This window comes from Antechinus flavipes, chromosome 4 (genome assembly GCF_016432865.1).
Source record: "Antechinus flavipes isolate AdamAnt ecotype Samford, QLD, Australia chromosome 4, AdamAnt_v2, whole genome shotgun sequence".
Classification (NCBI taxonomy): domain Eukaryota; kingdom Metazoa; phylum Chordata; class Mammalia; order Dasyuromorphia; family Dasyuridae; genus Antechinus; species Antechinus flavipes.
This window is the reverse complement of record NC_067401.1, coordinates 270,577,753-270,601,542: the sequence shown is the minus strand read 5'-3', so window position 1 is coordinate 270,601,542 and position 23,790 is coordinate 270,577,753. Positions and strand designations below refer to the sequence as shown.

General features: G+C 34.2%; 1 long non-coding RNA gene across 1 annotated transcript; it reads right to left on the bottom strand.

Annotated features, from left to right (window-relative positions):
* Positions 1–1,012: 1,012 nt before the first annotated feature.
* On the bottom strand, positions 1,013–7,621 carry LOC127559472 (uncharacterized). Its single transcript, XR_007953138.1, has 3 exons — positions 7,522–7,621; positions 5,292–5,378; positions 1,013–1,081 (listed from the first exon to the last, which is right to left on the bottom strand). It is a non-coding gene; the product is annotated as an uncharacterized LOC127559472 (long non-coding RNA).
* Between the last annotated feature and the right edge of the window lie 16,169 nt (positions 7,622–23,790).

Here is a 23,790-nt window from a genome sequence, read left to right as displayed (position 1 = left end):
ACCATCCCCCCCAGTTAATGTAATTGCCCTTTAACTCACAAATCCTGGTCCCTTTGTATTCTAATAGAAGATCTGGGCCTGTCAGCTGGATCTGAGCCAACTCGGGGCTACACCCAAAAGCCCTTCTAGCTAAATCTCCCATTATAAAAGGGACATGCTGGGACTCCTTCATCGCAGAGGTCCCAAATATGCTAGCCATATCAGGACTTTCTGTCCACTGGACCCTCTGTCTGGTGCCCTTCTTATCTCTACCTTCGCCTATTTCCTTAACTATGCTTTAACCTTGCTTCCAAACCCCATAATAAACCTCTTTTATCAATCTAACTTTTTGGGCAGATAAATGCTTTTATTGGGGACTCACACCTCTACTAGACCTCATATAATGCCGTATCCTTGTGCTGAATCTAGGGGGGTTGCAGGGGAGCTCCATTTGACTCCCTGTACCCCAAACCTGCCACTAGACCTCAACTAAACCCTATTTTCATTTAGGTACTCCAAATCTAGACCTCATCACTAGGAAGTATTAAAGGTATGAGGTTGGATTTGAACTCTGTCTCCCTAATTTCAGAACCAATGTTCCATCCACTGAACCATTTAGCTATCCCAGATCATTCTTACTTCTTAAAAAGTATTTTGTAACAAAATTGAACTGTTAAGAAAAACTAATTAAAAAAAAAACCCTCCCCTAAAATTTCATGCAAAATTTCACATCTTGTAGGAAATCCTCACTTCTTTTTTTTTTTTTTTTTTTAGTGAGCAAAAATCTATTTTTTCTATTCTCCCTCCCTTTGAGAAAAACTAGAAAAAGAATTATTTTAAACAAATATGTATAGTCAAGCAAAATAAACTTCCTCAATGTATGATATATATATACACATATACACATATAAAATTCTGCATGATAAATGCATCACCTCTTTGTGATGGATAGCATTTTTCAGCAGTCTCCTGAAATTATGAATATTCTTCATATTGGTCATAGTTGTAATAGCTTTTAATTTTTTTTTTACAAAACATATTGTTCTTTTATAACTTGGTCTCTTCATTTTTCTTATTTCATTCTCTATCAGCTTATTAAAGTCTTCAAAATAAAAAGAATAACAAGATAAAATGAAAAAGTTTGATTATACATAATCCTATTATTTTTGCACAAATATAATAAGATAACATTAAAATAAAAGTAATTAACTGGAAAAAATCTTGTAGCAAGTTTCTTGGGTAAAAAACTCATTTCCTCAACAATGAGGTGATTCAAGGCAATTCCAATGGTCTTATGATGGAGAGAGCCATTCATATTCAGAGAGATGACTATGGAGACTGAATGTGAATCACAGCATAGTATTTTCACCTTTTTGTTGTTGTTTACTTGTTTGTTTTTCTTTCTCATCTTTTCCCTTTTGATCTGATTTTTCTTGTGCATGATAAATGCGGAAATATGTTTAGAAGAATTGCACATGTTTAACCTATGGATTACTTGCTGTCTTGGGAAGGGCAGATATGAGGAGGGAGGAAGAAAAATTTGGAACACAAAATTTTGTAAGGGTGAATGTGGAAAATTATCTTTGCACGTGTTTTGAAAAATAAAAAGCTATTTTTTAAAAGTCTCATTTCCAAAATACAAGGAATAGATTCAAATTATAAGATAAAAATTCAGTCTTCAATTAATAAATGGTCCAATGATGTCAATAGACAGTTCTAAAAGAAGAGGAAAAACTTCATTTTCTACCATATAAAAAAATGGTCCGACTAAGTACTAATTACAGAAATGCAAGTTGTTGTAATTCCACCTCAAAAATAGAAAAATGATGAATTTTGGAGATCTTATGAGAAAACAGTCACTTGAATGCATAGTAAGGGCTGTGAATGAGTGCAACCATTCTGGGAAAACAAATTAGAATTATACATAAAAAAGTTTTTTGACAGTTCCTCTATTTCTAGAGCTTTACCCAAAGCAGTTCAAAATAAAAAAGATAGCTCTTATGTGTACAGATTCTTTTGGTGATAGTAAAAACTAGAAACTAAGGAATTGCCCATAAATTAAGAAATATCTAATTAAGTTATGTTATATGAGTGTGATGGAATACTATTGAGCTATAAGAAATGACAAAATAGATTTTTTTCAAAGATATATGGAAAGACTTATATGAACTGATACAAAGTAAATTAAGTAGAAAGAGAAGAACAATTTACAATATAACATCAATACTATAGAAATGAACAATTGAAAGAGAGACAGAGATAGAGACAAAGAGACATTCTATTATAATTTATCTTAAATAAAAGAGGCACATGTTAGAATAATCCTATATATGGTTGTCTAGTTCAAGTTCCTATAGGTTGGGAAGGGGGGGCAATGACTTTCCCTATCAACCTAATAAAAATCCTAATATATATTACACACAGACACATGTGTGTGTGTGTATGTAAGGATTGGGTCTCCTTCAGTGCACCAGGAAGTAAACAAGCTGTAATGATTGAGATCCCCTGAAGTGATTTGTTGTGAGCATATAGGGACCGCCTGGTGAGCAGGAACTCTGGCCACATTGAGATTGCTTCCTTAATGGGAAGTATCTCCTTCTCTGATTGTGACCTTATAGACCCTATTTAAACTCTAAAGAGGGGGAAGTCGCTCTCTTTAACCTGTGTTCATCTGGGAGTCAACAGGAAGCCAGGGCAGGATGTAGACACGTGAATAAAAGACTTTGAGCTTGCACATGGCTGTTCTTGAGCGCTCTACTGGTATTTAAACTACTTTTCCTATGAAACAGTAGCCAGAGATCTCTGAAGACCTCAGAAAGAGGTAACCTTGGTAAAATTGGTTTTTACACTACAAAAGACAATGACCAGAGATTGCTCTGAAACCTTGAGAATTAGGAGAGACTGGCAATAGTAAATGCTGAGTGATACAAGGGTGTTTGCAAATGAAATGAATGCCCAGAATTAAGCATTTACATATATGTATGTATGTATGTATTAGTAACTTGCTTAATCATCTGGTACCTCAACCTGATCCACACAGTTTTGTCATTCCTCTGATCTCCTGGATCACGACTCCATTACTGTCAATGTGTCCTGCTGATTATTGGGTTGTTTTTTTTTTTTTTTTTAATATTAATCTTATTACCAGTAAACAAGAGGGAAGACTTTAAGTGATAAATAGGCTAAAGCTTTGAGGAGTCTTAATTTTTTGGACTGGTAACATTTAAATTAGAGTGTTCACTGCTATCACTATTTAGTGTTTGTTTTCAGAGTGAGAAAAGACATTTCCAAGTCCTGATCTGGACACTTTCCACTTATTTCTCCATACTCTTTCCCTAGGAATTAGATCTTCTCTAATTTTATAACTTGAAATATTAGCTCTATGCCAATGACTCTCGAAGCACTCTCTGTACCATATACCTCTTCTCAGAACTCCTGTTCTGTACTTCTCACTACCTGATGAGCATTTTTATCTGATATCTCAGAAAAAATTCAAACTCAACATATCCCCAAGTAAACTCATCCTCTGTACCTCAAAATCTGATCCTCCCTAATTCCTCAATTTATATTGATTTGCATTCTTGTTATCACTTAGGTTAGGCATTTTCTTTATCTCTTCCCTTCATTATTCAGTCATTTGTCAAATCTTGATAACTCTATAATTACAGTTTTTTTTGTACTCTTGCATTGCTTTTCATTCCACTTTAGACATCTTAGTTCAAATAGTCATGTATTTATTTTTCTAAACTTTTTAAATAGCCCACATAACTGTATAAAAGGGAAAAAAAGACCTGGGGTTAGTGATTTAGAAGATTCTCAGGTGTCAACACTGTAATCTAACAATCATAATGGCCATGAATCTTTATGTTGGACTGCATTAAAAGACACAAAATATCTAGAACAAGTTGCTAATTGTCTTATCTGCACTTTTTTTCTAGGCACTTAAATTGGCTTTTGAGTAATAAAGACCTGAGTTTGAATCTTGCCTTAAATAATTTTTAGCTGTGTAATCCTGGGTACGTCAAGTGATCAATCTCAGCCTTTGATTACGTGAAAAATATATGATAAAAACATCACTTTGTGAAATTTTTAAATAGGAGTTCTTTCCATGTGCTTATTTGGAATAGATGAATTTGAAGACCCAGACAATTCTGAGACTGTGTGATTCAGTGCTCTTTTCATTCCATGTCTTATCCCTTCTCTAATTCAGATTTATTTTTACTAGCTTCTTTTTAAAAAGCTCTTTTAGTTGTTTTGGTATTAAATATGTGGGACAAATTGGGCACTAAGTGACTTTTCAGCATGTTAAAATACAAGTGAGCATACTTATGAATATAAATGCAATGTATTCACATAGAAATACACATTAATCAGTTAACTGTTGAGAGGGAGTATGATGTATGTGTAAAAGTCAATCTATATTTATGAAAAGCAATATCAGAACAAGAGAGATAAATAAAGGAAAAAAGATGTATGGATGGAAAGAAAGAATAAGTTAATGAATGAAAGAATGAAGCAAAGAAAAAAGGAAGAAAAGGAAGAAGGAAGAAAGGAAATAATATAGGAAGGAAGAAAAAAGGAAAGGAACAAAGGAAGCAGAGAGGAAAGAAGGAAGGAAGGTGGAAGGAGGAAAAGAGGAACAAAAAAGGAAAGGAGAAAGAAAGAGAAGGGTGGTATAGAGGGTTGAATCAGGAGCATGAAAGGGGGGAGGAAGAGGGGAAAGGAAGGGAGAGGAGAGAGAGAAAAGGGGAGAAGAGAGGAAAGGTCAAAGAAAATATGAAAGAAAGAGTAAGTGAAGCTTTTTTCATTTATATGAGGGTGTGCATTGAGCAATTAATTCATCTGGCTAGTCTATTAGTTCTTTGTTAAATATAATAGTCTTTGGAATTAAGTGGTTGAGATGAGAGAGACTCAGTTACAAAGAAAGGCCTTATTAGATCTTTATATTCACAATAAATCCTTTGAATTCTACAGGGAGTTTAGTTGCAGCCAAAAGCCATTTCAGATATTTTTTTCTTATTCCTACCTCTGTTATCACCTAAATTTACATTTTTATATCCTTATTAAAGAGTTAAAACATAAATTTTTCTGCACACTAAGGGAAACACCGTGTTCTCTCCATTTCCTCAATGCAAATCATGAAAATATAGCTAAAATAATTTTGAATTCTTCTCAGTCCCTTAGTAATTAGATATGCAGAGAAACAGTGATATTAAATGCTTTACATGACTTTCACATACAAGTGCATTACTTCCAGTTGATCTGGTAGTGTAATTAGTTTAATTGTGCCCAAAATGAAGCTTCATACTCACAGAAGCTCCTTGTCTTCCAGACTTGTACAGGTGTTGCTGCTTCCTTGAGTTTGAGGAACTAATCATACTGTTGCTATTAAATATCACCTGTTGAAAATTGAAAGCATAATTGCTTATTCATGCATTCATATGCACCACTCAATTGCTCATTATTTTCTTTATCAGCTACATAAATAAAACAATTTTATTCCAAAATCTCAAAACACCTTACCAACTAGTTATGGCAATTATAGTTAATCTCCCAAGATCAAAATAGGAGAGAATTTCATTCAGATAGTTCTTAATCTTCCCATCTTTTCTGTCTTTGCCAGATATAAAAATCTCAGGAAATTTTGTGCGAAGTTTTTATGAAAGAATGAGATATGCTGTGTGATCCTGGGCAAGTCACTTAATCCCAATTCCTCAGCCAAAAAAAAAAAAGAGAGAGAGAGAGAGAGAGAGATATGAATGAATGTCTCTTGTTGGGTCCTCTCTGGAGCAGTTTCTGAGAGGAATATATTTCTCAACTCCTTCTTTCCCATTAAATTGATTAATTAGCTGATTAATAAAGGAAAAAAGAGTTTGATGGATATTGCTGCTTTTTATCACCCTATTGGGAAAAAGAAATTATATGCTTAAAACTTGGAGCTAAACTATGTCTGTGAAAGTTCAAGGTCATATATTTTATGTAAGGAAGGTATTCTAGCTCATGATTTGTTATCCTAAAACAATTTATTTAAAATAAAACTTGCATGACAAGACACTGTAAAAGCGCACTAAGCTAAGAATCAAAAAATTTGTTCTAGGACCAGTTGCACGACCTTAAGTAATGCTTTTCAACATTCTGAATTTCTACAACTCAATCTATCACACTAGAATAACAGTACCTGACCTTGACAGATCAACAGGATGGTGGTAAGGACCAAAGGAGATAATGTATATGAAAATGCTTTGAAGACTGGAAAATGATACAGAAATATAAGACAATGTAGCAATAACTATTATTATTATGACAACATTTTAATAGGAAATCATTAATACAGTAAAATTCAAATGACCAAAAATAATACAAAACAATTTTATACTAGCTAGCAGATATTAAATATGACTTTCACATAGACTTCCTTAACTCCATTAAATGATTTTTGTACTTCTAGAAGCATATCTAAATTAGAATTTTATGTTAAAATAAATAAAAGAGGAGATAATGAATATTTAGGAAGGTATTATTCTTTGCCATTTCCAACAACATTCCAGACCCTTTTATGTGGAAGGTGTTGAACTGGATGCTAGAATACAAAAAAGTATAAGACATAATCTATGCTAGTGAGAAGACAGGACATATTCATAAAAAAGTTAAATAGAACTGGAAGACAGAAATGCTAAAAGGAAATGTTTGATGAATGCTATAAATCCTGCAAGAGTTCAGAGGAGAAAATGATAATCTAAGCACTTGGGCACCAATCACGAAAACTGAATAAATCCTTATGGCATTATTAGGACCAAATTTGGGTTTTTGAAGAAAAGTTAAAGTTAAAGTAATCAAAGAGAAGACTAGCAGTTCAGAGTAATAGCTTGATGAAAGGATAGAAATACTCGTGGTTTTTCATGAATGGCAGATAAACCTGGTTGACTAAAGTGAGAGGGATGTAAATGTATAGAAATATAAGAGCCTTGGTGATGACAGAAGAGGAAACTGAGAATCAGAGAGATTACTTGACTTAAGATTACAGGTAGTAAACAGCAAAAGTAGATAGAATTCAAACACAAGTACTCTGACTCAATCCAGGACTTTTTTTAACTTCCCCACTGTACTACTTCTTTCTCATGTAGGTAGTATTGAAATTCCTTTGTAGAAAGTTTAGAATGATTCTGTTTCTTCCACTCCAGAATTCTCCCCCTTTGAAAATAATTACAGAAATCTATATTAATGGATTTGTATAAGAGGGGATTTGAAAGCTGAATTGACTCTTCTTTTCCTTAAATAACTTTTAAGGTCTTTTAATTAAGTGTCTGATAGTTGACTGAATCTCAATAGAACAGATGTAACTTTCCTTCAGAGCCAGGTATTTGAGAACTTATAAGCACTTGGACTTTCAGAGATATTTCACAAATATTCAAATATATTAAAGTTTACTTATATAAATCAAGAATGTAACTTTTAACAACATTAAGTTAGCACTAAAGCACATAGAATGAAATTAGATAAGAACATGATGACTCTTTTAGAATCTTATAGGGAATGACTTACTCAATAAGAGTTGTGTAGTCTACCAACTTCAAATCATGCAGGGAAAAAGAAACAAGATGGTAGTCTGGCAAGAAAACTTTCTGGACTGTTTTACTCACTAGAAAAGAGAGCAGAAATGAGGGGAAGAATTAAACCTTCATTCTGTCCATTAACAAAGAGAATATGTTGCCAGGGGAGACTGGAATGTTACAGATAGGGGATTTTTTAAAAATGAGAAAGGGACGCTGTTGGATTCCCACTATCTCTGCCAGAAATTGTTGTTGTTGTTGTTTGTCCTTTGTTCTTAAAGAGGACCATGATATCATCTTGCAGAAAGAAGAACGATATCTCCCCTAAAAGAACATAAACAGTGTGTATGGCTTCCATATTTTCCTGTACTTCTTGTTGAGATGTCCTATTTCTGTTATACCTTGTTATAACACAATGAGAATATCTTGTCATAATCTTGACTGTTTCTCTCCTTTCTTGTAGGCTAAATTCCAAGGGCAAGGTGGGCTTCTCCAAAACAAAAGCCTGTAATGTTTGTTGTTGGTGACTCAGTTTAGCCTCTGGTCACTTATAGTTGTTATTCATCCTTTGTTCTTGAAGATAACCAATGATATTACTTGGGTGATATCTTGACTTGTGTGTGAACTGGATTTAAATGGGGCAGAGCTACACAAACTCTTCAGCCTCACTCTCTCCTCCAGGAAGCAAGCGTTAATGACCCATCAACATGTTGAAGCAGGTGCTATGGACCTTAGAGCTCCATCAGACATTAAGGACAGCAAGATCCCTCTGTGAGCTGGGTCATGGTCAGTTGCCCTGACTTTTGTCTTTCCACTGGATTTTGAAGATTCTGGGGCAAAGAGTGAGGGTTGAGGATTTTGTGTAACTCTATCTCACTTAAATCCGATTTACAACAAGTCAAGACATCACCATGTGATTGGTCCTTTTTGAAAATAAATGGACAGGGGCAGCTAGGTGGTGCAGTGGATAGAGCACCAGCCCTGAAGTCAGGAGGACCTGAGTTCAAATCTGCCTTCAGAAACTTCACACTTCCAGGATCAGTGTGTGATCCTGGGCAAGCCACCCCTAATTGCCTCAGCAAAAATAAAGAGAGAGAGAGAGTGAGAGAGAGAGAGAGAGAGAGAGAGAGAGAGAGAGACAAAGAGAGACAGAGAGAGAGAGACAGAGAGACAGAGAGAGAGAGAGAGACAGAGAGAGAGAGAGAGAGAGAGAGAGAGAGAGAGAGAGAGAGAGAGAATGTGAGAATAAAGGGACTAACAATAACTATATGCCAAGCACTTTACAAATTTATCTTATTTGATCCTCAAAAGAAGCCAGCAAGGTAGGTGCTATTATTACCCCTATTTTACAGTTGAGGAAACAAGCACAGGGTACTAGTAAGTCCCTGAGGGCAAATTTGAATTAAGGTCTTCCTGATTCTTAGTGCAGGTGCTCTATTCACTATGTCACCTATCTACCCAGCTGTAACTAGGATTACAGGCATTCACCATCATGCCTGAGCCATATATATTCCTCTGTGTAATTTTTTTTAAATCTTCAATGACCCACTTTTGTTTTTTTCCTTCTTTTTAGGGTGAGAGAGTGGTGCAACATTATTGCTAGCTTCCCTTCTCTTCAATAAAAAAAAAAAAGAAAGCAATTCTTATTTTAAAAAAATAGTGATAGGTAAGCAAAATAAATCTAGGCATTTAGACATGTACAAAAATGTCTTATTCTGCACCTTGAATCTACTGCCCTTTCAAAGTCTTTCGGACTTGTTTTTCGTTACAATGTTTTTATTACTACAATATATTAATTAAAAAAAAAAACCTTAACTAATGAGTTCAATCTTTGGAAAAATTCTAATTTCACCACAATGCAATAAAGAATTCAATTTCCTGACCAGCAGCATGATTTCAGAAAGGCCTGGAGAGACTTACATGAACTGATGTTGAGTGAAATGAGCAGGACCAGGAGATCATTACATACTTCAACAACAATACTATATGATGATCACTTCTGATAGACATGGCCCTCTTCAACAATGAGATAAACCAGATCAGTTCCAATAGAGAAGTAATGAATTGAACCAGCTACACTTAGCAAAAGAACTCTGAGAGATGACTATGAACCACTACATAGAATTCCCAATCCCTCTATTTTTGTCCACCTGCATTTTTTATTTCCTTCACAGGCTAATTGTACACTATTTCAAAGTCTGATTCTTTTTGTACAGCAAAATAACTATTTGGACATGTATACATATATTGTATTTAACTTATACTTTAATATATTTAACATGTATTGGTCAACCTGTCAACTGGGGGAAGGGGTGGGGGGAAGGAGGGGAAAAATTGGAACAAAAGAAAGTACCCATGCATATATCTTGTAAATAAAAAGCTACAATAAAAAAAATTCAATTTCCCTTTATATATATAACATATATATATATATATATATATATATATATATATATATATTCACAAGAAGCTTCTAAAATGGATTATGAAAAATAAAGACACTTTCCTCTGAAACTTAAATTCGAATGCCCATATCTAAACTCAACTTGCCTTTTGAGTCAGATACAAATTATGAGGGACCCCAGTCTCTCTGGTTGACTAAAAAACAGATTACTCTGAGTGCTCTGGATGAGCCCCTCTTTTCCCATCCTTCTACATTGTCAGAACAAAAGAAAAGAGACTTCAAAATTCCTTGTCACTTTCCAGTCCTATATTCCCTCTATTGAGCACAATTTATGTATTTACTTCTCTGACAAGATGACAGGGTGATTTGTATGGCTTCCTGGAAAAAGATAATAAAATGGAAAAGTGAATGAGGAAGGGAAAGTTCAACAATCCCCTCCTGATTGGTAGCACAAGGCTAGGCTCTGTTCTTGGATGCCAACAGAAACAACTGGTTTAATGATTTGCTCCACAGTTTGAGGTAAGATTTGAAGACAAAATAGGATAGGATTTAGCTCTCAGCAGGTGACAAGAGCCAGAAATTTGAACAAGCTACATTGTTCTCTTTGTTTCTGCTGCAATAACAGGTTGACAAAAGATTAGTGGAGAGCTTTTAATTTCTTTATTTAGCCTTTCAAAGAAACTTTCATTTTGCTCCCCCATGGCTCCTTTGCTAACTGTGAGGCTGGTCACTTGCAAATGGAATGAAAGGGCAGGGAGAGTCATAAGGTCTATGTTATTTTTTCCTTAATGTTATGGTCTGAAGTTTAAAATTCTTAAGTGTTGTGCAGTAAAAGTATATGTGCTGTCCTGTTTGAAGAAACAGGTCTATAAACTTGTTCCTACTGTTGTTCATAAAATAAAAAGAAAATCTATTCTCTTTAGTGTTTTTCCATGAAATCCTTGTTTTTCTGCCAGTCATCCTCTCAACATCCAAGAGAGGGTTTTGAAAATCTATATGTATATATTGCTATATCACATTGTTAAAAGCAATAAATCTTTCAAATAGGAATTTATGGTATGAGCTGTAGTGTCATCATGACAAATATAAGGTAAAAGTATTACTGTAAATATTTATCTAAGCCCAAATAAAAGCTTTAAAGATACTCTTCTTGTACTGTTAATTTCACTTTCCTCATCATAAACTTCCTACTACTCTGTCAATTTCATGCTGGAAATTGAAACAAGACCAAAAAGGGCTTTTAGCAGTGTTTCAACCTTCTTACCTACACTCACCCACCCAAAAGGAAAAAAAAAAGCAACCTGAAAATAGCTTGGAAAGTTATAACTTTTGTAGTGAAGAGAATTACATTAATGAGGCGTTGAATTAGACATAGAGAATTGAGTGCTGAGTTTCTGGTCAATTCTTTTAAAGAGTGGATACCTTTTTTCAAAGGTGGTCATTATGCAATTTGTGTCCTTAAAGCTAAAAAAGGTAGAATCTGAAATAGGAATCTCTTTATCCAGAGACCATCTGTATATATAATACTGAAATTCTCTCATACTCTCTCTTTAAAAAAAAAAAAAAAAGTTATTCGCAGTGAATTATACCCTCTTTCAAATCATAATTAGAAGAAAGAACAGATGGTTAAGATTTTTTATTGCAAAATTATGGGTCCATTAAATAGTAATTTACACATTCTTATTGATTATTTCTTGAAACAGAGAAAACCGTGCATTGATGTTATTAACAACAAAAAAAATAAACAAAATACATCTCTTCATTAAACTTTACGTTTCTATCTTCATCACAATCACTGTTTCTAGAGTTGTTCCATGTCTAAGTGCAAATGTTAAATCTTTGTTTTAGTTCCCCCTCACACCAGTGGTATGGATGTAGATGTATACTGATGAAGTCCTCTGTAACTGGGTGCGGTTGTCAGACAGGGGTTGGTGCATTGATGAAATTGCTAGCTGGGGCAGTCGGGAAGGGGCATTGAGAAAGATCAGTTTAGCCATCTGATCCTACCCTCTGTGGAGGTTTCTTCCCTTTTTTGCTGTGGGTAGCCCCACTTTGTTATGTCCTGTCAGAAATCTGAATCATGTCTCTGAAGTAAAATTTTCCCTATTAATCTGCTCATGGCTCATGCCATTTTTGCTGAATCCCTCTTGGGTTTTGGCTCCCACAGCACTTTGCCTCATGCTGTCCTTCCCTTCACATCTCCCCCAAACCATGTTGTCTCTCTCCACTCATCCCCTTACTTTGCCACATGGTTTCTCTCCTCTCAATGCTCTCCCATGCCTCATGGTGTCTTTCTTCTTATGACTAACTAACTCTTTTAGTTAGCTAAACTACTCTATGGATTTAGCCTGCCAGCTAAGGGCATGCTCCAGTCTCCTGGGGTATTTCCTTTCTCCTGATTAATTGTAAGTTCCACTCGGGTACTTGCCTTTTCCATCATTAATTTTTAAAACCTCTTTCCTTGTTCATTATATGCTCTCCCAACTCTGGTGTGAAGGCTGCCAAGGCTGCTTTCCACCTTTGGTGTCCACTTGATCCATCTAAATTTTACCTGTGGCTCCAAGCATGCACAGTGGCCACGTGGCAGATGGGCTAACCCAGGTTGAAGATAACCAAAGGGTCTCAAATCCTATGTTGAGTTAGGGGAGACATCTACCCCAAGCATGTAAAGACTTCCTTGGTGGAATGGGTAGATGAAAACAATCCATTCCAACGGCTATGAAGGCAGGTGAAGCAAGGGCAATGGAGAGCTTAGAGCTTACTTAGACATTGACGATACCAAGATCATCCACTTTATCTTTATCACCAGTTGTCTTGACCATGTCCTGTCACTGGACAGTGATGGCTTCTGAAGAGAGAAAGAGACTTTGTGCAACTCTGCCTCATTGAAATATAATTTATTCATAAATTATTCACAAATCAAAAGACAAAAAGACACTATTCATTTAGTGTCTATTACATCTCTTCGTTTTGTCTGTAAATTCTTCTCCTAAATAAACCTACCTTTTGCTAAAGAGAATGACCATTGTGAGTTCATATGACCAAACCCCAGCATTTGGTGCCAACAACAATCTCATCATTTGGTGACCAGGAATTGTTCTCCTACAACCACATCAATACTTGTATGTACTAAAACTTTATCCTCTTTCAACTATTTTCAGACATTTTCTCAAAGAAAATGTTGCTCTTCTATACCATTTTTCTCTCTTTATGACCATTCTGATGGAACCACTAAACTGATACTTGAGAATCTTTCTCTTTAAGCTTCAATAGAGACTATAACTGAAGCAAGCCTGTGAATAAATTTCCACTCAGCAAGTGACTAAGCACTAGAATTTGTACTAGGATATTTTTCCTAACCATGTAAATTGGATAAAATCTCTTACAAGTGATATTCCATCTCTCTTTTCTCTGTTTTTGTTCCTCCTCATCAAGTTTTAGAATCACTAGTTTCTCCCAAAGATCATCTCATTTCCTGCATTTCCTGATTCCTCTGAGTTACTACACTATTGACTTCTTGGGATAGTCTTAAACGCCAAGACAATTACCATTATAAGAAATCCCAAGAAAATGATTAAGTTCCTTTAGGCCAAGAGACATGCTTGTCTATGATGATGAAGGGAGAAGGAGTTGAAGTCATTCTCTGAAAAGTGTCCAATGCTTGAACTATGATCCCTGGTGCAACATTTTTAACTGCATACATTTTTGTAAATTAATACTTTATATCTATTTTCTGCCCTTTGGAGATTTCATCAATTGGACTGGGAGGGGGGATGTAGAGGTAAAAGTGCCTGATCAAGGGTATCTTGATCAACTCCTTCTAAATACATTATGTAGATATTATCTATATGAAGATTCTAATTCAGGAGTCCTCAAACTTTTTAAATAGGTGGCCAGTTCATTGTCCCTCAGACTGTTGGAGGATGGACTATAGTAAAAACAAAAACTTTGTTTTGTGGGCCTTTAAATAAAGAAACTTCATAGTCCTGGGTGAGGGGGATAATTGTCCTCAGCTGCTGCATGTGGCCCATGGGCTGTAGTTTGAAGACCCCTGTTAAATTGAACCTAGGGGATCTGATAGCTGAGACAAAATAGAGAAAGAGAATAGAGTAGATTTTTGTCAAATTTCTGTCCAGGGATTAGGGAAGTCAATGTTATAGGATTTAACAATTAAAAAGTGACCTTGAAAAGAACAGTTTTAGTATATGGACAGAAGATAGAATTGGAAGTTTTGAGGAGTAAGTTTGTGGTGATTAAATATAATCAGCATATACAGACTATTATTTAGATCTTTAGCTGTAAGGGAAGAAGCCATACTCAGTCAGCCAACAAGTCAGTCAATCAGTTGACAACTATGAACTAAGTTGTTACTATGTGCCAGGTATAAAGGATGAGAGCCTGAAGGTGTCATTGTTATGAGAAGAGCTCCTGTTCCATCTCTAACCCTGAGAGATGTATTTCTAGGTAAAGGGAAGGAAGCTTATAGAGAAGGTGATACTAAATGATAGGAAATAACATTAATTGATGGGGCAAGGTGCTTAGAAGAGATGGAGCTTAATGAGATCAAAAGAACAAATGAAATATTTAGCCCTAAAAAAGGGATCAAATTAGGTACTCATTGATCAGGTTGTTAAAATATAAGGACATTTTAAAAAAATTTCTGCAAGCATAGAAGATTTTCTGTTTCATAGACTGCCAGACAATGGATGTTCTCAATGAAATCTATGACCTTTCAAAAGAGATTGGCCTAGTAGTAACTCATGAAATAAAAGCCAAATTAATTAAGAATGCAAATTGTTCAAGTTACAACATGCTGTTGAATGAGCAGTATATTAATTTGGTCCATTGATATCTATATTTTGGCATTTCAGGTACTATAGATAGAGTGAACTGAATAGGAAGACATTGGATTAGATTGCATTTGGACAATTTGTTAGAATTTACAATGATTTCAAGTTTTGACAAGAGTTAAAAATCCATCTCTTTAACATCAATATTTTTCTGATGATGCTACATGGCTAGAAATCATGAAACATTAACATTTAGAAATAAAATCAAATCAAGGAGAATCAAAATCACAGGTTACCTAAGAGGAAAGGAAAAACATATAATAATTACAGGAAATAGTTATTTTCTATATGACAGGGAAAATATATGATAGGTTGAAGCATATTACCAGTGATGATTTGCACACAAGAAATAACATTTTTAAAAATCACTAAAGGCAGCTAGGTGGTGCAGGAGATAGAGCACCAGCCCTGAAATCAGGAAGACCTGAGTTCAAATTTGATCTCAAACAAAACTTCCTAGCTGTGTGACCTTGGGCAAGTCACTTAACCCCAATTGTCTCAGCCAAAAAAAATCATTGAAGACACAGAAAGTGCTCTAATTGTATAGTAAGAACAAAGGTCCAAGAATATCCACAAAATATTAAAAGAACCATAGGAGGTTCATGAATAATGAATTGTACAAAATAAGGAGGCATAGATGTGTTGTGACCACCTTTGGTGGCAGGAGTTGCCATAATGATATGTTCATGACTTTAACCAAGTATGACATTATGTACCACTGAGAGTGAAACAGTATTTCTTTCTTGAGTAAGAGTAGATGGGGAGCAGGGGGAGTGTTAGAGCCAGCTCATATTGACTGAAAAGAGCCAGTAGTTAATTTTCAGTGTGAGCATTTATATCTTCAACATTATTTCAGTGATGACTAGCAACAGAAACAACTGTTTGCTTGTTTTGATATTAAATCATTGTTAATAACAATAATTATAATGATTAGAGTACATTTAAAATAATTTCATGCATTCAAGATAAATAGGAACACCTTAGAGAGTCAAAAAGGCAGAACTGGAAATTGCCACAAATGTTTAAGTGCTATTTAATGCTTTCCATCAGTAGAAAGAGAGTGTAGTATCAGATTGAACTGCAGTGGAACTGCATCTTGCAAAGTGGAACTGTATCTGTAAGTAGATAAAAGATTTCTAGTTTATCCTTCTAAAATCTATAGGTACTTTGAGAATTTAGTTAACTACATTCTAAGAAATCTTTGCAATAAGTCAGAAAGCCTATAAAAATAGACCTTCACTATGTTTTATAAAAAGGTATTCTGAATCTCTACCAGTCATTATAACATAGATGACTTCTGTATTGAATTGGATTGCCCTGGAGGTTAAAGTTTGAGTCCTGTAATTTTTCTAAAAGGTTCTGAGCAATTATATTAAGTAATGTGATTTTCCAGGGTCAATACAAAAAAATGACAAAGAATATATTATGAATCAAAGAAATGAAGGAAATGTGCTTAAGTTTTAAAATTTATAACACATCTTTTCTCAAAAAAATATGTTATGCATTAGACATACACACATATATTTACCACATAAACATATATGTCTATATACATATATAGACATGTATATACATACACACAGATATATAAACATATACACATCTCTCTCTATATATATATTTCTCTCTCTCTCTCTCTCTCTCTCTGTCTCTGTCTGTCTCTGTCTTTCTCTCTCTCAATAAAAGAGTTTGTCAGATACCTCTGTGGAGACATCTGTTCTTAGAGTTCCTAAGAACTTTAGTGAGTTGCATTAAGTGGAATATAAAACAAGGACACAAATACTCAATAAGATATTAATAAGTGTGATAGAAGGTGTCCTGCAAAAATCCCAAATAGCAATAGGATTACTTATTGAAGATGAGGTTTTCCAAACTTTGCTTTTTCCAAATCATATAATTTCAGAATTTGAAAGTTATAAGGAATGTTAGCACTCACCTGGTCCAACTCATATGTATAGTAATAGCACCTATATCATACCTAACAGTTTCTGCCTGAAGACTTAAAAGGAGTAAGAGTCAAGGACCTCTCAAGGCTGTCCATTCCAATCCCCCCCAAAAGTCCCCCAATATTAAACTTAAATTGACCTCTGAAGTAGACAAGTTTTTCTCTGTTTCATATTATAGCATATATGTTGAACTCAAGGCTCATTTTCATACTATTTTCCTTCCTCTTGGAGCTCTTCAGATTATTTATATCCTTTCAAAATTCTGGCACAAAGATTTGATTATGATTCTCTGGATATGATCTGTCTTGGACAGAATACAGTGCTTATTCACAGAAGTTATCTCTCTCCCATTTATTCATTTATTTATTCTCAGTAGTATTTTATTTTTCCAATTACATGCAAAGATAATTTTCAACTTTTAATTATGTAAGGTTTTGAGTTCCAAATTTTTTCTCTTTCCCTTCTTTACCTCCTATTTCCCCAAGACAACAAGCAATCTGATAGAAATTATATTTCTCAGTGCAGCCTAGGGTCATATTAAATTTTTCGGTTGCCATATATTGACTCATGATATTGGAATGATTATGTTAAACCCAAGAATACCACAAACTCTTCAGTCAAATCTATAGTAATAAAAAAGAAATTGGTCTAATTATGCATTGTGGAAAAACAAAGTAAATAATGTATATTAAACAGACTATGAAATATAGGTACACAAGCTGATAGGTGGTACTTTAGGTATGTGTGTATGTATGTAAAATTGATTGCATATTCCCAGACATATATGGTTCTTTCAGTATTTATAAACATATATGAGTATATAAATATGAAGATACAGCTTTAATTATTTTAATTTTTTTCAAACTTTTAAATAAATATCTAATTTAGTTTTATTATGGAGTGTGTATGTGTATAGGGCAGAAACTGAAGACTAAATATGTATAATTAAGTGAGTCCAAAATTGAGTTATGATGAAAAGATTAAATTAATTTAAACTTAAATTTATTCAATTTAATAATAATAAAGAATATATTGTTAAATCAATTTAAAATTAAAATTAATTAAACAATTAAAAGATTGCATATGTGATATGAAAAGATCTATTCTCCCAAATTTCTCATTGTAACAAAAGATCATCTTTTAAAAAAAAAATACTTTTGTTGTTTGTTGTTCAGTCATTTCACTCATGTCTGATTCATTATGACCCCATTTGGGGTATTTCTTGGCAAAGATACTGGAATGGTTTGCCATTTTCTTCTCCAGTTCATTTTACAAACGAGGAACTGAGGCATGCAGGGTTAAGCAATTTATCCAGTGTTACATAGCTGTTAAGTATCTGAGGCTAGATTTGAACTCACAAAAATGAGTTTTTTCATTGACTCAGGCCTGGCAGTCTATCAAGCTGCCCTCTTTTTAATACTACTAATGTTATGTTAAGCAATGACTAGCCCAGAGTAGATTTTTATTAAATTTTAATTGATAGTTGACAGATACCTCATGGTTACAAATCATGAAGCAACATGAATATGGGAGAACCAAATTCAGAAGAATCAAATCTAAGATTAAATAAAAAATCAAGACCCAAAATGCTATGAAAAGATGCAAGATAGTGGTAAGAGTTATACACAGCCTCTATTAGGTTACCAATAATGACTTTTGGGTAAAATTTATTCTAAAACATCATTGGAAGTTGGGTCATCTTTATGAAATCTAGTTCTTCATGTCTAATGTCTAATGAATTTTCTAATGAATAGAGTTAGGGAGAAGGGAGCAATTGGAATGTTGTGGACATCTAGTACAAGAAAACCAGGATCAGAGGATGAAGAGGTTGTTGAGACATGGCGAAGAAAATCTGGAGAATCAGGAGTGGAGCCTAGAGAGAAAATTCAATTCAATTCAACAACTATTTTTTAGACATATGTCATTTGAAAGGTCCTATATAAGTTGTTAAGCATAAAAAGAAAAATACCATATTAATCTTGCTTTCAAGGGAATGTATAATCTTGTGGGAGAGGGAAGTAAGTGAGGCAGGTAAACAAATAGGTATGATACCAAGGAGAATTTTATATATTCAAGGCAGTGATCTGATCCAAAATATTATGAGAAAGCTAATATTTAGGGAAAGATAGTGGAATTTTCATGGAAAGTGTAACACCTTAGTTGTATCTTTAAGGATGAGAGTGAATTCAACCGATGAAAAGGGGAGAAAGGGGGGGGGAAGATGCATGAACATTGATGAAGGGAAAGGTGAATGCCAGATCAAAACCTGAAGAAAAAGTAGTTCAGTTCAACTGAAACAATTTAGTTATTAGATTACATTGGTAGTTACTCCCTGGAAAGTTTCATCCTCATTCTACTAGTTTGTGCATGCCCACTGTCTGGATGGGCTTTTTATGATTTCTCAGAAAGTCAGGGACTTTCTCTTTCTCAGCACCACCTCTCAGTACAAAGTAGTGCTAATTCATTTTCAAAGGATTTCCTTAATTAACACTTAGCTCTGAATCCCCACCCAATGGTGAAATCCTATCTCCTTTTAGACCTATTTTCATTATGTGCTAGTCATGAACTTGGTATAATGGATTTAACATTCTACAGATATAGGGTTGGATTTTATTGGCAGGAAGAATGAAATAAAAGACATTTTCTACTTCAGGCATAGATTTTTTTTTGATTTTTTTTTTTTGCACTAAACACTCAGAAAATTCAGAGACACATCTAATTTGATAACATTGTATGTTCATGGTTAGGAAAGAAAAAAGGTTTTAAGAAGATAATTCAGGATTTGATGTGAATAATGGTCTGATGAATAAAAGAGTTTATATGAAAGAAATTATTTGTACCCACAAAAATTAGAATAGTGATGATGGACAGGGAAAGGAAGAATCAATGCAATAAACTTTTTGTATGTGCATCTTTCAGATCAGCTAAGATGACAGGAAAAGATAATAATGAATGTTGGAGGGGATATGGGAAAACTGAGATACTAATACATTGTTGGTGGAGTTGTGACCTGATCCAACCATTCTAAAGAGCAATACGGAACTATGCTCAAAGGATTATCAAACTGTGCATACTCTTTGATCCAGCAGCGTCTTTCCTGGACTTATATGCCAATAAGAACATAAAAAAAGGGAAAAGGATCCACCTGTGCAAAAATGTTTGTAGCAGCCCTTTTTGTGGTGGCAAGGAACTGGAAACTGAGTGGGATGTTCATCAATTGGAGAATGGCTGAATAAATTATGGTATATGAATGTTAGGGAATATTATTGTTTTATAAGAAACAATCAACAGGATGATTTCAGAATGGCCTGAAGAAACTTATATGAACTGATGCTAAATGAAGTGAGTAGAACCAAGAAAACATTTTATACAGCAACAAGAAGATTATATGATGATCAATTCTGATGGACGTAACTCTTTTCAATAATGACATGATTCAGGTCAGTTCCAATGGTTTTGTGATGGAGAGTGTCATCTCCACTCACAGAAAGGACTGTGGGGACTGAATGTGGATCACAAAATTTTCACTTTTTATTGTTGTTTGATTGCTTTTTATTTTCTCTCATTTTTTCTTTTTTCTTTTTGATCTGATTTTTCTTGCACAGTATGATAATTATGGAAATATATAAAGAAGAATTATATATGTTTAACATATGTTGGATTACTTGCCATCTAAGAGAGGGAGTGGGGGGAAGGGATAGAGAAAATAATTTGGAACACAAGATTTTACAAGGGTGAATGTTGAAAACTATGCATATATTTTAAAAATAAAAAGCTTAAAAAAAACCTTTGGAAAAGAAAAAAATTTGTTGTAGTAGAATGAACAAAATTTGTATATTACTATATGTAAGGGATGAGAGAAAAAGAGTTTAAGATAAATCTAAACTTAAGTTCTATTTGTTGGGAAATGAAGGTTCAGTTCTATTACTAGAAATGTTGAAGACTTGAGAATGCAATGATTTGAGGAAAGACAATGGTGCTTTATGTATATTGAATTTAAAATACCATCTAAGAGAAGACATCTAATGGGGGAAGATTAAGAGGAAAATAGACATTAAGTGCCCACTATGTGGCAAGTTCCATGCTAAGGGCTTTATAAATATTGTATAATTTGATTTAATAGGCAATTAGAAATGAAGGACTACATTTCATAAGAAAGACCAGACTTGCCAATATATTTAGAAGTAATCTCAAAAGAAAGGATAGGCAACATATGAGAAGTTTATTAAATTGTCAAGAGAAAGATTTGTATAGCTCTTTAATTTCTGCCAGAGTAGTAAGAACAAAATAATGATAATAGCTAGAAATTACATCAGGTGCTTTACAAATATCTCATATGATCCTCACAAGAAATCTGAGTGGGGTTATTATTCCCAATTTATAGTAAAGTAAACTGAAACAAAATAATTTAAGTGACTTGACTTTGCTCATATAGCTTTGAATCCAGATTTTTCTGACTATAATCCCAATCCTCTATCTACTTAAAAAGTTAGTTGCTTCAAAACCTAAATATCTTAATTCCTATTTTCAATGCCTTTTGAAATTAATTCAAAGTAGGGTGGCAGAGTGACTGGTTCATGGTAGGCACTTAATAAATGTTTATTGCATTGGGAAAGAGGTAGCTTTAGCTGTAAATCCCATCACAAGTTTTTATATCTTGTTTAAATGTTTTTCTGTTACTTGATATTGCTAATAAATTGCATGGTCATTAATGACTTTGAACCTATAAATGCATTGTTTTTGATTGAGAGTGGAGAATCTCACCCACGGGAGAAGATATTACCTTGGTTTTATAGTTTCATTTCAGGATAGGGGTGATCCAATTAGCCAGAGAGTTTCTGCAGTGTGGGTAATTTACTGAGATCATTCCAGAGAGCACTAGACTATGTATGTGTGGAGAGAGAGACAAAAGAGTGAGAGAGAAACAAACAGATAGACAGAGACAGAAAGAAAAAGACAAAGAGACAGAGACGCACAGATAGAAATATATATATATATATATATATGGAGAGAAAGAAAGAGAGAGAAAGAGAGAGAGAGAGAGAGAGAGAGAGAGAGAGAGAGAGAGAGAGAGAGAGAGAGAGAGAAGAGAGAGAGAGAGAGAGAGAGAATATAAATAAGGGTGAAATAATAGAGAGGCATAGAGGTGAATATAGTTGATCCTTCCTCACATCCATACCTCACTTTATTATATATAGCCCATAGCAGATACTTAATAAATGTTTGCTAGCTGTTTGGCTCAGGAAGAAAATCACAAAATTGTTATTTCAGTGTTGAAAGGGATCTTAGAAACCATTTAGCCTAACAAGTATCTTATATGTAACATATAAGACCATTGTTGTTAGATTTCTAATGAGCCTCTAGAGTCACTCTCTTATACTTTTGGAGAGTTCTTGTTGGGATATTTATCAAGCCTAAAGCTGCCTCTCTGAAATGTCCACTCACTGTCCTAATTCTGTCCTCTGGAGCTAAGCAGAAAAATAATTATCTGTGGTTATAGCAAATTAAGCAAAATGTTGCAGTGGAAAGAGTGATGGATTTAGAAAGCTCTAACTTTGCTACTTAGTACCTATGTGACGCTAAACAAATCATTTGATGTCTCTGAGCTTCAGTTTTATAAAATGAAGAGATTGAAAGAGAGAATCTCTGAATTCCTTTCTGACTCCAAATATATAACTATGTACCAGATTTCCCCACACCTACTCAGAATCCTAAGATTTTGGAGTGGGGAGGAGTCTACAACTTATATTTTAAAAAATCCCCAAAGAACCCAACTCTTGTTTTTCATTTGGGACCCACCCTATCCATCCCCATTCAGGAAGGTAATATGACATTGTAGAAAGAGTTTTGAACTTGAAGTCCGAAGCCCAGGATTCTGATCATGAATCTTCCATTTTAAATATATTACAGACTATTCACTTTTCCTCAACTCCTGTCTCCTGGCAAACTCAACACTTCTATTTTTATTTTCTAGCATAGGAAATTGTCAAGATTAGACATTTAGGGACTTTAGTGTTCTAGTAAGAACATTAATAACATAGATAAACAAGAGGTGGGCAACTAGGTGGCACAGTGCATAGAGTTCTGGATCTGAAATCAGGAAGATTTGTCTTGTTGTGTTCAAATCTAACTTCAGATGTTCACTAGCTGTGTGACCTTCATAAATCACTTAATCCTGTTTGCCTTATTTCCTCATGTATAAAATGAGCTGGAGAAGTAAATGGTAAACCATCCCAGTATCTTTACCAAAAATGAAATCATGAAGAATTGGATGCAACTGAAAAAAACTACCACATAATAACAATCATGAAATCCAGTCTCAGGGGGGAGAACTATAAAGTCAGAAACTGTTTGATAAATTGTAAAGTAAGGAGATATTAAGGGAAAAGACAAGTCAATCAGTCAATGAAGTACTTCTTATGTGTACTCTAGATTAAGCGCAGAAAAAAAGGCCAAGCAGTGTTCCTTCAAGAGTTCCCATTCTAATGAAGAAAGAAGAATATAAATGACTGATTACACAAATGCTATATGCAAAATAAGTAGAAGACCTTCTGAGAGAAGAAGCATTAGTGACTGGTGGAACTAGGAAAGTTCCCTTGTCAAAAGTGAAATTTGAGCTGTCATAAGAAGATCAAAATAACAAGTTTAGTTAAAAAAAAAAAGATTGAAGAAATGAAAGGTGTGAGGCAATTAGGAACTTATGATTAAAGATTTTGAGGATTCAAGATCTTGGATTTTGGATAGTTTAAAACTATTACAAAATGCCAGATATGATTGTGGTGGTGGATGGCTGAAGTGGAGGTCATTGGAATTGACCAGGAACTATGAGATCTAGGATATATAAAAAGCAAACAAGCCAAAAAAAAAAAAAGGCATATAAACAGAAAGAAAAAATGTAAACAAGAATATAGCTTTATGGAAGTATATTTATAAATACTAATAATTCATTATTTATTTATTATTTTTTATTATTGTATTTATTATTTATTTATTAATTAATTCAAAGTAGGGTGGCAGGAAAGAAGGAAGGAAGGAAGGAAGGAAGAAAGGAAGGAAGGAAG